Here is an 18,345-nt window from a genome sequence, read left to right on the forward strand (position 1 = left end):
AGTCAGAAGTGAAAGCTTTGCTTATACAGTTCTGCCCATATGCAGATCCACTTCAACACTTTTGCCTTGTGAGTTGGGAATGAAATTTCCCCCATACAATGAAGGGTATTACTCCTAGCATTTGATCACTCCCATAAAGACACTGATAAATTGAATTAATTACTTAATAAATTAAGTAGGAAATAACATAATTTAACTGCAGAGAGTAAAGTTTGATTACTGAAGACACAAACTACATTTCATCCAGACCATCATGGTTTGGAATACTGCAGGGATTTATAAGGGTATATGTGCAAGCTGCAACCGGGCCCCAGTTTATGAACTGTAACCTCCACAGTCTTTTAAAGTTTGGTTTTCCTTTATTTTAACTAACCGGTTTCAGGTAAGTTCTTTTAGAACTTTAGTGTATGTGAAAAATCACTAAAAAACACCCAATTTGCTGTTTTAATACTTTTTTCCTCTTAGATTACCAAATTGGTATTTTGAAAAATACTTTTTTTTTTTTAATTACTTTTAAGAATTGCTGTATGGTTTCATTCCAAATCCAAAGATCCTGACTCAAGTTTTTACAGTTTTAGCGGAAACTATTGATAGATGTGTTAGATTGAAGATGCAATGTGCATCACTTCACCCCCTTGGGACTGGATGCAAAAGATGATTGAAATGCACAAAATACTATTGCTCGACATGTTTACAGAGCTCTGAGTAATTCTATTAATCCTTTAATATGATGCACTGAGAACTGAGGTATCAAGTAGTTTCTTGTCTTTTCTCTTTAATCCTGTTTTTGTTTTTTTTGTTTTTTTTTTTTTTTTTCCCCTAACTTGGACCAGGGCTGCCTGACCAAACCACTCCACTCCACCTGGGTAAGGAGTGGGTGTTATTGTCGGGATGCCACCCCTTATCCCGAAGCGGCTGTTCCCAGGAGGAGACGCGCTGAGCCGTGCACGAACAACACCTGGATCCTGGAAATACCTGGAGTCCGGGACACAGTGCCCCAAGTCAGGACTGCTCTAGGAATAAAGGCGCTGCGTAAATACACTGCCTTTTTAGATGAGTGTCATTGCTTTAACACTTTAAATACATTAAAGAGGTTTCCGCGGCCTCTTCAGCGTGCAAAATACAAAGCAAAACAGAAAACGCAAACAAAACAAAATACTCAAACTGTCCTTCTAAGAAGAAAAGAAAAGAGAAAAAAGAGAAAAGAGAAGAAAAGAGAAAAGAGAAAAGAGAAAAAAGAGAAGAGAGAAAAGAGAAAAGAAAAGCCACCTTCAAGCACGAGTGCTGTGTTGCGGTGACTCCGCTCGTCCCCTCTCGCTCCCCCGAGGCCGCGCCGAGGGAGCCGCGCTGCCCGCGGGCTCGGCGGGCGCAGAGCGCCGCTCGGGCCGGCTCTGCCCTGCGCTGTTCCCCTCCCTCGGGCGGCACCCCGGCCGCCGCAGGTGCCCGCCGCCGCTCGCTGCCGCCCTGCCGGGGCCGGGCTCAGCCCTGCCCGAGCACAAGCGCCCTCCCTCCGCAGGTGCGCGGGGCCGGGCAGGGGCGGCCGGCGGGGCCGGTTCGCCGCGGGCCGGGAGGCGCGGAGCCCGCGGCGCTCCTCAGGACGGCCGGCGCTGCCGAGGTGGGAAGGCGGTGAGAGGGGTCCCGGGGGGTCGGGGCCGGGCATGAGGGAGCGCTGTGCTCTGGGGTGCCGCGGGCGGACCGGCGGGTCCCCGGGAGAGGAACGTGCCGGCGGCCGGCAAGGCGTGGAAGGGCCGCCCTGTCCAGCTGGAGCCGCTTGAGGCGGGGGATGTCGGCGGAGCAGGGCTGGAGGGACCTCGGAGAGCCTTCTCCGAACCCCAAACACAAAAATGCCCGCTCAGTCAGGACCCCGGAAAAGCCAAGCGGCAGGTGGGTTTTGCCCAGCCCGTGGCTCGGGAAGCGGGCGGGATGTGCCAAGGGGCCGGGCAGGGGGCTCTGTCCCTGTGTGCTCGCTCTCCCGGGAAGGCCATCAGGTGCCTGGGAAGGTGACTGGGCAAGGCTTCACTGGTGGTGCTGAGAGGCTGTGAAGGAGCTAGCTGTCTGTGGTGCTGTGTGCGTGATCGAGCCAGGTGATGGGATAGAGGTGTGTCATCCTTTAGAGTGAAATTAGGGGGTGATAAGGTTGATAGGCAGCATTCATTGTTTCCTTCTGGATGTACCAGTTACCTGCTGTGTCAAGCTAAGGTTATGTGGGTTGATCAGAAGCAGGACCTTCTATCTGAGCTTTAACTCAGGGGCAGGGGCGGGGAGGAGAGGGAACAAGGAGATGAATTAATTGTCATTGATATTTCACTTTTTTCATAATCTCTCTCTCTTCAGGCAGCCCTTTGAATTAATAAATCTGAATGCATTTGTAACTCTCTCAAGAAGCTGCCAGCAGTGTAGGAGTGATTACTATTTGAGTCATTCATTCTTCCTTTTTACTTTTTTTTTTTTAAATTTCTTTACTGGGATTTCACCTTGCATTTTGAAGGCTGATTTTTGAAAGCTGTTCTTCCTTCTCATAGAAGAGGTTCAACAATAAAAAATACTCATTGGTGCTCAGTAGTGATATCTCTCCCTAACTCTTGCTGACACCTGTTGCTGAATTGGCCTTTATGGTTTCTATCACTCTCTGTTTGACCAGTCTTTATTTACTCATGTGTAATGGAGAAATGGATGTGAAATTAGGGCAACTTAGTAGTTTGTAAAACTTCATAAACTTCTGGATATTTGATTCCTTTGTAGAGTGCTAGTTAACCTCTGTTCATATTTACAGTAGTAGTAGTGATGTATATGCCGTGTACACTCAGCTTTAAAATGGTTTTGTTGTAGTGCTAAATATTTAAAGGCTTTAAATGTGACTCAGAAGTAAGCCGAGGCTTTGCACATGTTTTCTGAATTTCATGGTCAAACATTGCTAGCTCAGTTAATTTTACCTTGTACACTGTCTCTGACTTGGTCACATATAAGCACGTTATGTCTATAATAAATTAAGTAGGAAATAACATAATTTAACTGAAAAAAACCTGTCTATAAAGCCTTTAATTTGAGTTCACTGGCCTTGCTACAGCAGCCTCAGAAATGCCCACATCAGCTCTCCTTTCATAAAACACTGGCAACAGGACAGTCTGAATGCTGACCCTCTACTGGTGGGGAGGTAGTTAAATGAAACCTTGTCTCCATGTATGACAAATGACTCTTAAAAAAGTCAAGTACATGTCAGTGAAGGTGGACACTGGTGCTTGGGACTGCGACCTGCAGTAGCTGAGAGGCTTTAGCCATGCAGTGCTTCCCTCTCCCAGGACAGCTTGCAGAACAGGGCTGCCTGTTTTGAAATCTATATTTCAAAATATATATATTTTCCAAAAGCAATAGGTAACATTGTAAAATTAAATTACCTGAAAATAACTAATGTTTTTTTAAAATAAACTCGCGTGGTCATTATTCTTTTGACTAGATTTTCAGAATTTTTGTCATCGTGGCTGATGCTTACTTTTAAATGCTCCAGTTTCCAGTGTATAAGTAATGTAAAGTTCGCAGAAGAAGTGGAAATCATCAAACTGATGCTGAGTTTCCTTGTTCATAGAAAAAAAACAAAATCCAAATATACTGGGTATGCTGTATGCCTTTGCCCACTACATGGTTAAGGGATCCCCTGAATTTTTTTTTTTCTTTTTCCCAAGAATGCAGGATAAGGATGAGATTGGGAGAAAATTGCTTGCAGAAGAGCTGTGGAATAAAATATAGGCTAATCAGAGAGTATAGTTAACTTCATATTCTGCATCAGAAATAGATATTTAAATATTTACAAAGTTAATGTGAGTCTTAAGGAAGATAAGTAACTTCATGCTAACTGTTCTGGTGGGCAGAGAGGAAGAAGAATCTACCTCTGTATAGAGTGAAACCTTGATAAATTCACAGCATGAAAAAAAGACCTACAGTGTAACTCCTGCTGCATACACTTTTACTCTGTTAAGGTGGGGATAGTATCATTTACCAGTGGGAAGGATTCCCCATTACATAACCAGACATCTGAAAATGTACCAATCTGCATGGGAAACTTGGCACAGCCAGCCAGAACCTTTTTTCCATTTCAGTAAACTAAGCCAGATTTTAGTACGGATGGAGAGCACATTTTCAGATGCTTAATGATTTTTCTAATCCTGTGACCTGTGTGCCTTAGGGAAATCTTCCAGGAGTGCCCCATGAGCCTACTGTGTGGCTATATTATACCACGTTTGGGATTTGGATGTTTAGTTGGAAACAGCAATGGCTGGAGGAGAGAGACAAGATGTTTTCACTAGATCAGGGTAGAACAAAGCAAAGCAGTTTGAAACCTAAGTCTTCTGTAACTAGTGTTTGAATATCTGTGTGACTTCTGGCCCTGACTTACTTCATGCCTCTGTTATGTGTAGGTAGGGAAAGTTTTTTTTATAAACCTTGAAAAATAGCATGGCCCTGGTGTCAGGCCTATTGAATTGTATGAATTAACACAGATCTTTGCTGATGAAGTAATGGATCGGGTAGATGAGTGTTTCTCAGACTTCTTGCAAATGTGAGCACTTACCCTTCTCTTTTTATGCACTTCCTAAATAAAAAGTTACTTCTGTAGTCCTTTAATTGCTGGCAGTAGCTAAGTCCCTCGGGGTGCTGGGTGGAAAAGGGCACGGGAATCAGCTGCAGGGATCAGCTGTAGGTGTGAGCACTCGGTGCACTGGCCAGGAGCAGCAGAGTGCTCTCGGCAGCTGAAGGGAGTGGTAGCTCCCTAGCCGGCGTAAATCCATGCAGCAGCTAATTGCAGCTGGTGCTGACTCCCCTGGAGGAAATGAGCTGCTTCCAGCCGTAAATCAGAGCCGTTTGGTTTTATTGTTTTTCTTGTTACTTTTTAATAGCTTAATATTTTAATTAAGTTTTCCCCTACCTGTTTATGACTCCCACCCTTTGAATCTTCCTGTTAGTTCATTGAGAGGTGCACCTCAGATGAGAGAAGCACTGGTTGGTTTGTGTCCTTATTTTTTTAGAAAAAGCCACTTGTTGTCAGATAGCAGCATTACCAAATAATAGTTTGTCTTTTATAAAACAACTGATTCACAAGTCCATTTCTTTGGCTCAAATTTGATGAAGTGGATTACTACTAGCATAAGTTATTTCTGCTAGGGTAGGGAGAAGATGTGTGCAGTTGAGCAAGATTGGAGGATTCTTTTTGTAAACAATTCTTAATTCTAGTCTGCTAATACTTCTAGTAAAATAAACTTTAAATTTTTGTCCAAGGTACTTTAAAGTGACGAGGGAAGAAGGAAACTTCTAACTCATAAATTTAATTTCAAAATGCAAACAGCTCACATAGTTATTTCTCCTTTTATTCCTTAATATAATTTCCTGGTATTTTAACATAATATACAGACACTTAGGAGAAAAAAGCTTTTACTACTGAATATATTGGCTTGTAACTAAAGGAAGTTACCTAGTGTAGTGTTTGTGAGCCCAGTACAGCAGCAGTCTGCTCGTGTTGGTGCCACCTGTACCTGCTGGCAGCCTGTGACATGAACACAGGCTTGGGGTAGGCTGAGACAATGGAACGTGCATGAAAGATCCAGCTGCTGATTTGCTGGTCTGTTTATTAGTCAGATGCCTCCCTTTGTTTAGTTTTAAAGAAAGTGTCTGTCTTTGCATTAAGAATGAAACAGTTTCTTCTAATAAATGAGGGAAAATCAGGCAAGTGTTGATTTTTCTGCGCGGTACTTGTCAGTACCTTTGTTCAGAGTGTAGCTGGATGCCAGTTTGTGTATTGGGACAAATGTAAAAGGTTTATTTTAAAATCCATGGAGTTTCCACTAAATATTTTCCATAGCGGAGGAAAGGAAGGTTCTCCCAATGGAACTTACCTTTGTGACATAGGGTACGATCAAGCATGGTCTTGGCCACAGCTCTTTGCTTACTGACTGACCTCACTGTCAGTTTTCTTCTAGTTTGGTTGGGGTTTAACTTTGCTGAGGGCCCCCACCCTTGTACTCTGCAAACACAACTTCTGTGTGGCTGCTGCAGCCTGGTTGAATCAAAACTGTCTTGGTGAGCTTAAATGTTTTCAGTAAGACATTTTAAAAGACAGACATAGTTTGCTGAGTCTTGCCATTATGAAGGCTCACAGTGTCCTTCTTTTGCAATACTTTGATAATGAATGGTATTTTAATGTACATTTAAGCCTGAATCCTGTCGTGTGTTAATTTATCACTGGTTTTCTTGTGCAACAACAAAATGATCCTGAAAGTGGAATTTAAATTGGACAGGAATGTATTGACACTTTTCAGGAGCTAGTTCAGCAAGCAAGCCTTGGCTGCACATGTTGGCAATCTGGAGCCTATATGTGGCCATGGTGTCGCATCAATATTAGCTCAGCCCCTCTATGTGCAGATATAAACAACAAATAGTGCTTGGTTTCCACACAGTACACTAGAAAAAGAGGTTCCTACATTTCAGGATTAAGAGATGAAAAATTCTTCTAAATTTTTTGGAATTGTCACTCTGATGAGTTTAAAGTAGTTGTTTTCATTGTATATCATGGCTCCATCAGTCTTTGTCCCATCTTTCTCAGTGGAAGTTAACACCAGTTTCAGTGTTTTGGCTCTTCTCATTTGCTATAGTTCCTTTAAATTAAAAAAATCCTTTCAGTAGGACTGTCATACCTGACAATGAATGATTGCTATACTATATATACTGATAAAGTTCTGCTGCAATCCAGCTTTCAGTTGTCTTATTTATATAACATATTTCACTTTGGAGAAGCGAGACAGTTCATGGAGGTTGTAAAAACATGATATTTGAGTACTGTGCCAAGAGTGAAGGGTGCCCTCTGCTTGCATAGCTTGGACAGAAATGGAGTTATCTGTACCCTTCTGGTGATACTGGGGAGAAGCACATGAAGAGAGATAAAGTAGGTACAGCTACTCCATTCCCAGGCGCCTTTTTTGCTTTGGAACCACAGAAGTGTTGAAGTGTTGAAATAGATATGGAAGCTGAGGGTGTGTTGGCTTCTTAGGAATACACTGTGAATACTGAAATACATCTTCTCTGGTTTTGCTCTGATTCTGTAACCTTTCAGAAGTGTTAAAACAACTTTAAGATGCTGAAGTAGCAGACAGCACTGTTACTTATTTGGCTGGCATTTAAGGAAAGTTAGAACTGTATTTTCTTTAACTGGTCTCTACCCACAAGTTGGTAGAATAATTAATGAAATAGATACACAAAAGTTCCTGGAGGTGGCAAAAATGTCTTTCAGGAGCACATGCTGGGCACCAAATGCTGCATCAAAACATGCACTGTAGCTGTATGGAATAATGTCTACATGTACACTTGTTTTTTCACTTCCCTGTGATAGTGAAGTGTGAAGGACAAAGGCAGGAAAATGTGAGACACTTTGAGTGGCCTCTAATAAACATGGCACAGGCTTTCATGAGAAACTGCACACATCACAATTCCAACAGTGCACTATAGTGTTTCTCAGCATCTTCTATGGTATATTTTTTCAATATCTGGAAAAGTGAGGGGGAGTTGAGAGATTTTTTTTTCTCTTTAGTAAAAAACATGCTGAAATGCTATACTTTTAATTCCAGACACATGATTCTTATAAGCTGGATTTAATGGCTTTGCCTTCTGAGCTGTGTTGATCATTCCCCTGCATCCAACTCATCCAACTCTTTCCCTATGAAATATTTGTATTTCAGTCCTAATTTTTTGCTTCTCCAGGAGTGATGTTTGCAATGTATTGTACTTCTCCTAATATAAATGAGAGGTAAAAAATATGGTTCTTTGTCCAGCTGGAGTGAGCTTCAGTTATAAAACTGAATGCTTCACTTTCTCATTTGACTTCTGTATTGTTCAAATTTAAATTCCTCTTGTTGTTCCCCTAATATTAATTCTGTACATAAAATGTTGGAGGTTGAGAATACTGAAAAAGTTGGGTTTTTACCTAAGAGAAGATATTAGGTCTTTGTAGATTTTGCTAGAACATTTGATGCTTTTATGAGGTATGAAATGTAGTTGCTCTATTTTCTCTATAGTTGCTATGTCTTCTGATTCTCCAGTTTCTGCACAGTTTTAGTTGTATATGTGTTTTATGATGCAGAAGTGATGCCGTAAGGAATCCTCTGCTGTGCTGGATGGCATTCACCTTCATTAGTAGCTATGGACTCAAAAAGATGCTTAATTCTTTTTCCTCCACTAGAAGTGAGTTGCTCATGCATCCCTGTTAGTATTGAACTGCAAATTTGGAAACCCACAGATGGGTTTTATGGGACAGAAAACGCATTTGGAAAAGTTTCCTGACTATGGAGCCAGTGCAGTTGTCCATTTTTAATTATACATAATGCATATTACCCTGAATAGGTAGTGCTCACTGGCATTCTAGGTTCTGATTTCTGCAGCACAGCCAAGCAGATTGTATGAGTTCTTTTGAAATTAATCCATGCTGTCTCACAGAACAAGACTGCAGTCTTTAAAGAAATCCAATCAAGGCATTGTGACTATACATGATAGCACGAAACTATTGACTCAATATGAAAAGTATCTTTAAAAGAGTGCACTGCTGCAGCTGACTAGCAGAATTAATACTCTAATCCAAACATCAGACACATTGCACAGGTTCACTTGCTGTTTTGCACTGTTACTGTGACCAGACTGATTTGTAAGTTTGGGGAAGGAAGAGAGAAAAAGAAAAATCTGTATACTCTCTGTGTGTAAAGAGAAATTATGTGTAACAGATAGAAAGTGCCTATTATTAATATAGTTCTTAACTTAATCTTAGGAGTCTGTTGATCAGTGCCTTGAAAGTATTCTCCAAGGGAGAATATGAATCTAAATATTTGTAATTATCCAGACTCTCTTGCATTTAAGGACAGCTTATTTCATTAAAAATGTAGAAAAATAGGTAACCATTGCTTTAAAAACTTCGTTGTTGAATTTAACATGGCCTGTTTCATACTTAGCATTGAATCTTGCTGTATTTATGAAAAAGGTTTAAAAGAAAATCAAATTTTTGGATGCAGATCGACTAGGCACTGATTTTTTAATCTAGTCTAAAGCAATTTGCTTGGTTCTAAGTTATTTTACTAATTTTTCTACAAAAGTGTTTGTGGAGAGCTTCAGTTATGAGACAGTTTTTTTTCAGGGATTTATCACTTTTTCCATAAACACGTAGTCCTGATTATACATTGGTACTGTGGTTTCTGTCTGGGAGTGCTTTTTCCCTGATGAAATAGTGAAAAGTAGGCTTTTTTAAATTACACAAAGAAGCCTTTCAGGCTAGAAGGGCTTAATTTAAGATTTTCTTGACTTTAAAAGTGGAGGAATTAAGCTGTATTAACATTTATTCTTTATTTTTAATACAGTCTATTCAAACAGGAAGGTCAGGGACTAGTGCTGCAGGTCCACAAGTCCTAAGGATCCCTAGCCCTGATCAAGGTCAGAATAGACTGTAATCTCATGTGATCAGTATTTTTCTTGGAGTTCTACTTAAAGGAAAACTAAAACAGCAAAAAAGAATGGTTCACTCTTCTAAAATCCAACATGTACCATTATTGTGGAATCTAAAGGGATTCCCTGCGTGGAAATGCCCAAAAAAAGAGGTCTCAGCAGAAAAAGGTTCCCACCAAAGAGAATTACATCTTTAAAAGGAAGAACTGAAAACTTCAGGTTTTCATTCTAAAAATAAGCCTACTTGCTCCAGGGTCCCAGTTTCCTAGCTGGATTGCATCTCAGGAAAGCATCCAAAAGCGGATACTTTTCACAAAAAGAAAAAAAAGGCTTATTGAAAACCTGGCTCATTGCTGAGGAACAGCTTTCATGGAAAAATTTTGACTAGGTCTGTCTCAAGCATAGTAGAATACAAATTTATTCTTGTTTATTCCTGAGGCATCCAGAGTTAGGCATTCTGATATTTCTGAAATCAGCAATATACTCAACTTGTGAGCAGGCAGTATAATAGATTTCTTGTACAGAGTCCAGTTGCTGTATGTTACTCTTGGATCTGTTGGATAACACAAAGTGTGCTTAATCATAAAGCCTGCCAGTTCTCTTCCCTCTGCTCTTCCCCTCTCGGCAGATTACCAGATTTATGTTTGATTTCTTGGATCTTTTTGTTACCTTTTTTTGCCAAAGAATTTGCTCTGACTGAACTTGCTGGAAAGAAGAAAAGCTGAAGAATGAGTTTCTTGCTCCTCTTTGTCATTAACAGTTCTGGTATTCTCTGCTGACGGCAGTAACCAGTCTGCATCGTTGCTTTACTCCTTCAGAACAGCGGCTATTCCAGAGAGGGGTGCAGTGTTCATAGAATCCTGAGGGACCAACCAGGATCATGCAGTCCAACTCCTGACCTTGCATAGACACCCCTCAATCCCACCCTGTGCCTGAGAGCATTGTCCAAACACTCCTGGAGCTGTGGCAGCCTTGGTGTCAAGACCATTCCCTGGGGAGCCTGGGCAGTGCCCGAGCAATTTCTGAGGGAAGAACCTTTCCCTGATAACCAACCTAAAACCTCTCAGGTATTCCAGAGGCCAATACCAAGAGACCAGAATACCAAGAGACCAGGAATGGATGACACGGAACGTCGGGCTGTAGCACGTTCCAACTGCAGTAGTATCTTTGTCCTGTCTCCTTTCCACGGTTAATTCCAAGTCAAGCGTGGTGGTAACACATTCTCTTAGGACAGAATTAGGATACGCCCTTTCAGGTGAAGGGTGAGTTATTGCTGGGAAAAATGGCGCAGCTGTTGCACAAGTGTCAGAGTCAGAGCTAGTGGGGTGCTTACCGTTCAGTTTTGAAGCCTGTTCCAGACTTCCAAACATAAATTAAATTTTACATATAATAATTTTTTTTTTTTTAAATTATGCTGTATGCCTGAGACTGGAAAAAGCAAATGAGATTGCAGACACAGCAGTTTCTCTGCAGGTGTGAAAAAGAAGTGCCAGTGTGCCTCGAATGCTGTTCCCCTCTCCCAATTACACGTGGTTGCCTCTAAGAGTTTCTACTGATCTCTGGAGGGCTTTCTCCTGTTTTTTCAGCCCGCAGGGATTGTGACATCACTGTGCGTGGGTGCAGCTCCAGCTAGGCCATTGAAATGCTGCAGGAGGTTCCCCAGTTCCCCCTTCTTTGCTTCCTTGAATAGAAACCTTTCCTTGTAAACTTAGCAAAAACAAAAGCAGCAAATCCCAGACAAAAGAGAACTTTTGGGTCACTCGGCAGTCCCAGGAGGGGCACTGCCAGCTGCGGGTCACTCCTTTGTGCCGTCTCCAAGCGGGATGCATGGGCTCTGCTCTGCCAGCTTCAGGTTGGGAAGCCATAGTGTGGTCTGTGCCCCAAAAAGATCTTGTCTGTCTTTCCTGTTATGAATAGCAATGGGTGAGCATGTTTTGCGTGATTTCAAATCCACTTAAAGTTCATGGGTTTGAAATCAAAACCAGAACTCAAATCTTACGAGGTTTGTGTTCTGTTAGGAGCTGGCCTTTTGCCAAGATGTGTCTGTTCATTTAACTTTTAACCCTGGAATCAAATACACACCAGTTTGATATACCAGCTCACTTGTATCGCCTTATATCCTCTTCCTTATATTTTTAAAGATCTGTTCCATTGCATGCATTTATGGGTATCAGAAAGTCGTTCGCATAAGTATTTGCTCTCTCATTGGTATATCAATTTTGTCTTCCATCTTCACCTTGTTTCACAGTTTCTGGGCTCACAGCATGTGCCTTCTGCCTGTTCCTCTGTGTATCTAAGACAATAAAGAAAGGCTGAAATCTGTCCTCTTTGAGGGCTGTATTTTAGATCCTATGTGCTTTGACTATGAACTGAAATAAAGCCCCAACTATCCGTGCCCTGTAGTGGTTTCGTTTACCCACTATTGTCTGTTTCTCAGAGGTGACACAGTCACAGCAGCTTTGCAGGGCACTGAGGAACAGGATCTTGCCTATTGCAAATATGGGATTTGACTTTTTAAATTTTTTTACACTAAGTCTGTCTTGCCTCTAGTGCTGTTCTCTTCTATGCTGGTGTGCTTTTATGCTGGTGCATGGAACCCCAAGCAACCCTGATGTGGAAGGGTGACTGAAAAATCATCTGCTCAGTAGTAGTCTATTGATTCCATATAGGTTCACTTCCTAATTCTTCTCGGGTTTTTTTCCCATTTAAATAGTTGCACCTATTAAAAAAATTAAAGTGTGGGTGTTTCTGTGCATCTATAAAGAAGAGATATATTGTTTGTTGTTACCAGCATATTGTAGTTATGTGTGAGCAGACATTTTTAAGAGGTAATATGTTGATTTAATAAATTATATCCATGCTTTACTTTGGGGAGCTGGAAAGTGTTTATTTTTCAGTGTTTTATACTGCAAGGTGATTATGGGGACCTGCTGTGATCATAGCTGTTCACTTAAATATAATCTCTTTGATCATGATTATCTGTAAATCAGATGCAATTTTTTTTAGTTTGTTTGGTTTTTTACAGACATGATCAAAAGCCAATAAAGAACTTGTTCTGTCACTTCTGACATCATGTGAAATAGGGGTTATTTGAACTGCAGTGTGAATTTTATGGTGTGTATATGTTCTCTGAGTCTAAGTGCAGGAGATAGGATTTTTAATATCAGTGTTTGCGATTATGAACTTTGAATACGTTTTCTGTGTATATTCTGCATTTTAGCTGTTTCTGTTGGAATGAATAAGCTTGTAACTCACTGGAGAGTCTCAGAAAGCACTGCCCAGCATATTCATGGGAGTACTCTTTTAATCTAAATATATTTTAAATTTATTCTAAATATATTTTAGTTATTTTATTTTAGATTAAAAGAAGTATAAAGATTTTAAATTTTTACAGTGTCCTCATACTGGATGTAAATTGAAACCATTCTCTGTTTTTAAAAAGACTGTCGTAATACACTATTGTATTTTAACCAGAGAAAGTAATATAAAGTAATTTGATGTTTTCTGAGAAAAAAAACCCCAAAACCCAAATCAAAGGGAGTTATTAATTTCATAAGGTTGACTATTCAGCTTTACATATTTCATTTGAATACTTTTTAAAGTAGATTTAAGCAAAACTTTGTCAATTCTGTATACAGTTGCTTGAGAGTTATTTTTGCTGCCATAAGCAGTGTAAAGTATGTGAAGAGCTGAAACTTTAAACAACAGTATTGCGTAATATTCAGATGTTCATTAAAATTTCCACTGGGATTTTCAGTGGCTGTATTACAGATTAAAAGTGACTAGAAATAATCTTACCAACTCATTTTCCTTTTTCTCAGATCTCAGTCATTTAAGATAGAAATGGTGGTGAGAGGTGCAACTTAAGAAATTACATTAACACCATTTTGGGATTGATAGTTTTCTGCTCTAGCTCTGAATGTTTCTAAGGTTCCTTTTTTCTGTTTTCTGTCCCACTGGTGATGTACTGCACGAAGCCTGTAATCACAAATTCCGTCTTAAATTTTAGAGCAAGGTTAAATTGGGTTTTTAGACTTACAGACACGTATGCCACCAAAGGAAGATTTCTCCCCGTGCCTGTCCCCCACCTCCTCTAAAGTTTTAGAATTTCACCATGTTTCCTCTAAGGGCTTTGGATCAAATTTTGGATATAGTTACTTGGTTTAAATAGCAGACTTCTAATAAGAACTATTGTTCACTGTCCTGCCAGCTGTTCTGTACCACAGCCTGGGCAATGGATCCTAGTCAGTAGATGTTATAAATCATGTTATTTGTCCTTTGCCAACTTTGCCCCTTCTCAAGAAAGAAGCTGCCAGTCTGAATCTTGAAAGACCCACTATAAAGAGCAGAAAACTTATGGTAGCTTGAAAAAGGGCTTCTTTTTCTCTCGTAAAGGCAAGTGAGGGGATGAGCAAAAGAATCTATAAAGATACAGAGAGCGCAGAGCCACTGCTGAAGCTGGAGGCTTTCATCAGCTGCTGTTTATTGTGAAGATGGCTCTTGGTTTATGTGTACATGTAAGAATGATGGATATGGAACTGGGATAAGTTCATCTCTTTTTAAATTATGATTAAACAAGCAATTTCAATCACAAATTATGTGTCACCCTGTCTCTAATCTACCCATTCACTTTACAAAGTAAAGGAGGCAGCTGATTAAATTTAGCAGGCATGTTTTTTTGCCTGCTGTCTAGACAATTGGCTTGGTTCCCGTTCCTCTGGTCTTAGCTCTCTTTCTTGCTTGTAGGCCCACTAGGCCACTTAACCATTCTGCTGTCGTTTGAACAGTGTGTTCCTGAGGCTGATAAAGAGCATGTGGGGATGGGCTTTTTTTCTTCTTGGGTTGTTAACAGAGAACATGGTACCAGTAAATAAACACATACAGGATCTCTGTTAATGCCAAGTGAGTCCTCTTAGAGTGAAAATTATTCAGCTCTAAAATCAGCTCCCTTTGTACTTTGCTGCTCCTGGAATTTAGATGAGCCCTTTCATCTGACGTCACTGCAAAAGCAGTGGACAGATTCCAATGTGCTGTCTTTCCCACTTGGGTTTGTACATACACAAGAAATCAGCGAAACAAAGAAAAAGAACCTGAAAATAAAACCTAAACCAAACACTGTCCCCCACCTCACCTGCAATCACCACCAAACCCAAACTACCAACAGCCCTGACTTTGAGCACCCCATCTCCAGGTTCTTTGGTTATAATCATCATTTGCATTTACAGACCCAAAAGATATTGATATCACTGGGGCATATTGCAACAATATTGTTCCATTCTAAAATGCCTCAGTGCATCTGCTGTGCTGGGTTTGTAGTGTCCTGAGGAGTCATGCTAACTTTGTTGTACAAATGGTTGTTATTTCTGGTGTATGACTTCAGGCTAGAACTGCAGACTGACCTCTCATTTAGCCATGGGGTAAAGTGGAGTTCAGTTTTGAGGGAAGTTTGGGATTTAAGTTGACAATTAAAAAAAAATTTCACACAGAAAGTGCTTGAAAATTTAAACTGCTCTTATGCGCTCTCTTTTGTACAAGGGGTCAGCCTTGTGGTTGGAGACAAATGGATGCAAAACAGTTGGGAATTGCCTCAAATCAGTGCATGTTGTTGGTCAGTGCAGTACTGAGCCTGAGGGATGTCCAGGTGTCACAGCACCCAGCCAGGCTGGAGGGCAGGAAGAGATGCTGGAGCAGTTGGGAAATGTGCTGCTTTGTGCATTTCCCTAACACACCCCTAAAGGTCCCTTCAGCCGGCCAGCAAGCTGGACTTCCTGTGTAGGATGGATAAAAAATGGACTAGAAATTGAATTTTCACAAGGGACGTAATGATTCAGATGAAGTTGTGCTTTCTGTCCAGGACATCCATAATCAAAAACCTAATTTTTCCTCTAGAAACATAGGCATACTAGTGGATATATTTTTAGCAGCTATAATGTTATCTTCCATTGTGGGTTTTTTTCCTATTTTTTTTTTTCTTTTAGAAGGTCACACTAGTCCACAATGCTGTGTGGTCTTTGCTCTAGTAATGTCATGTGGTTTTTGATGTGACAGTAAGCAAGATACATCTCTCATGCCAATACTTGCTTATTGAAGCATTCAAATAGGCAAGCTAACATTCATCATTTTAAAATTGCAGGGATTTGGTAAAGAATCTGTAGCAGCCAATGGTTTCATCCTTTCTGTGTTTATTTTCCTGAATGTTTGCATGGGGTGTGAAGTTTTTGGGGTTTTTTGTTTTGTTTTGTTTTGCCTTTTTCTGTTTCCAAGATCAGCAGAAGTTTGTGCAGATACCATCTGTTTTATATTTAAACTTACTGTACCTGCTGTGTTTTCTTCTCTGAATGGGGCAACCTGAAATGCCACAGCCATGTAACTTAACTCAGAACTTGGGTTTTTTTCCCCTTTTATCCCCCATTGCTAATTGTACTGTGCTCCTACTAATCCTGCTGGAAGAGTTGTATTTTCCCTAGCTCAGTTTGCTGTGCCATTTTGCCTCACCTGTTTCAAAGTGATCTCATACCACAGTTCCTCGGAAAACCATCTGTTTAAATTCTTGGTGATTTGATGGTCTTTTCTGTCTTTTTCCTTACAGTCACACGTTTCTAGTGTTTGGCCTCACAAATGCTTTGCAAAAATACTTTGCACCCTGCCAGAATATCTACCCTTTTGTCTTCAACTATCAGTTTAATTGTTTTTAATGCACGTGTCGTAGCTATTTTTTCTTTCCTCTCTTTAAAAGGAAAAAGTTAATATTTTTCAGGTGCACTTTGCACTTCCTATTTAAAGGAACTGGCCTCTACTCTGCCATTTTTGGTTTCCAAGTTAGACAGAAGCTTCCACAGAGGTAGTTCTTTGACTCTTGTTAATAAATAGAAGGCATTGTGTGGCTTCTGGATATTTTCTGCAAATTATATAGGTTCAATTTTATATGATGGAAAGGAAACACTGAATAGTTAGCTTCTAATTCCAAACAACGATTAATACAGTAAGGAAGACAATATCCTCTTTAAAATCTATTTTTGTCTTTCCCTCCAATTTTGCTATACAGTTTCCAGACCTTCTCCCAGACTCATCCTGCCTAGCTTCCTGTTGAAAACGTGAGGAAACATTTGCACATATGCTCACAAAGAAGCTTTACTTATTTGTTCGTCATTGCATATCATTTTCAGAGCATTATTTGCAGCTTAGACCCTCCTGAAAAGAAAAAAAAAATCATCTTTGCTGCAGCAAATGAGATTTTTTAATTAATTGGGACTGTTTTGGCTTAGAGGCTAACACAGGCATACTTCTAGTGAGAAGTGTCTAAAAATGCGTATCATGAACTAGGAGGAAAAAAGAAAGAGGCTACTCTTGAACCAAATTTCATATTGTGTTGTGTGAGAGATTCCACATGTTGTTACTTCATACAAATGTTTTCTCCCAAGAAGGAGAACAAAGTAGGATATTCAAAAGAACATAACAATAAAACATATGGATTAAAAAAAAAATCTGTCATCTTAAATGAGCAATATCATTCTTTAGCTTGCCTCCAGTGGGTCTGAGATGTTTGTAGGCTGTTAAAATATGAGTTCATTCTAGGACAAAGAAGGATTTTTGTTTTTTACGTTTTCCTCTGTAAATCATTGCGGGGGGGGAGAGAAGAAAGGGTGGAATTATGCTCTGGACGCTGCTGCCTTTGCATTTTTGGCATTATGCCTTCTTACTGTTTTATTGTCTATTTTGGCTGAACTTGAAGTTCCAACCATGATCCCTGCCAAAAAGAAAAAAATAAAAAGTCAGGTCCTTTAAGGATACTGGAAAATGAAGCCAGTTTTTGAATCCGCCACGTCCTGTAAGCAAATAAAAATGAATCTCTATGGAGCTCAGACGTTACTTCCTGTTCTCCTTTGGATTCCAAGCAGGAATGGAGCAATTTTTCTCTGAATCCAAAAAAAAAAAAAAAAAAAGGAGGGGAGAGGGGGAGAATAGATGGCTTCAAAGCAGCACAGGAGAAAACTTTGAGAGGCTTCTATGTGGCTAACTTTTCAAATATATGTAAAATGTTTTACACCTTAAGTAATATATGTCTGTACTTAGAAAAATGTGCAGCAGCTTTTGCCCACCACTCCAGCACTCATATTTTGTAAGGCAGTGGACATATTAAAAATTCACATAATTTTTTTGTTGGATGTTTCCTTTTCTACTGGTTTTGTAACTTGTAAACTAAGCTTGCAAATGTTTCAGTCTTGATAGCATGTACTGATTCCTTAAGGCACGTGAAAGTGATCAGGAAGCTGCTACTTGTGGTTTCTCGAGGTGACCAAAATTAGAGAAGGTGGGGGGGGGTGTGAAGGAGAGACAGAAATGCTTTTTCAGATAAGATAATTGGGATTTTGTTATGGTAATCTGTATGTTGTGATAACTCCATCAATAAAGATGTCCGTTTTTAGGTGCTGCTGCTTTCCCAACTTTTGAATGACTGGAGAACGTATTCTGACATAAAAGATAAACTGCTAGCACAAAGTAGACTTCTGGATTTTTGCCACTGTAAAATTAGGAGTAACTGTAACCCAAGCAGACTAGCCAAGCTTGAAATTCACTGTGGACAAATGTTCTTTGTGCATAATTCTAGAGGAAACTATTTTTGGTAGTGAATGAATATATGTAATCATTAACACATGACGGGGCTGCTGTAAAGGCATTAGGCTGAAGCATGAACGCTTCCAGCACCCAAGAGGTGCTGCTGTGTTTTATTTAACAAACTGTCTGGAATGTTCTATTACTCTGACTTTTCTGTTTTCTTATTTCTGGAGTTTACATTAATAAAGCAACTTTAAAATTATTTGTAGGGGAAAATACTTGATTTCTTTTCTTCAAAGGAGGTAAAATGATGTAGCTCAAAAA

General features: G+C 40.1%; 2 long non-coding RNA genes across 4 annotated transcripts in view; one reads left to right on the forward strand and one right to left on the reverse strand.

Annotated features, from left to right (window-relative positions):
• The first annotated feature begins 5,869 nt into the window (after positions 1-5,869).
• LOC128788324 (uncharacterized) overlaps positions 5,870-18,345 on the forward strand; it is a 37,444-nt gene continuing 24,968 nt past the window's right edge. The window contains exon 1 of the long non-coding RNA XR_008431026.1: positions 5,870-6,066. This is a non-coding gene — a long non-coding RNA (uncharacterized LOC128788324). The remainder of the gene's footprint in view (positions 6,067-18,345) is intronic.
• LOC128788325 (uncharacterized) lies at positions 9,861-10,984 on the reverse strand. 3 transcript variants are annotated; one of them, XR_008431028.1, is made up of 4 exons: positions 10,799-10,984; positions 10,519-10,689; positions 10,135-10,325; positions 9,861-10,018 (listed from the first exon to the last, which is right to left on the reverse strand). It is a non-coding gene; the product is annotated as an uncharacterized LOC128788325 (long non-coding RNA). The 3 variants fall into 3 exon arrangements; XR_008431029.1 differs by having other exon boundaries at positions 10,519-10,713; XR_008431027.1 differs by lacking the exon at positions 10,519-10,689.

Source organism: Vidua chalybeata, chromosome 5 (genome assembly GCF_026979565.1).
Source record: "Vidua chalybeata isolate OUT-0048 chromosome 5, bVidCha1 merged haplotype, whole genome shotgun sequence".
Taxonomy (NCBI): Eukaryota; Metazoa; Chordata; class Aves; order Passeriformes; family Viduidae; genus Vidua; species Vidua chalybeata.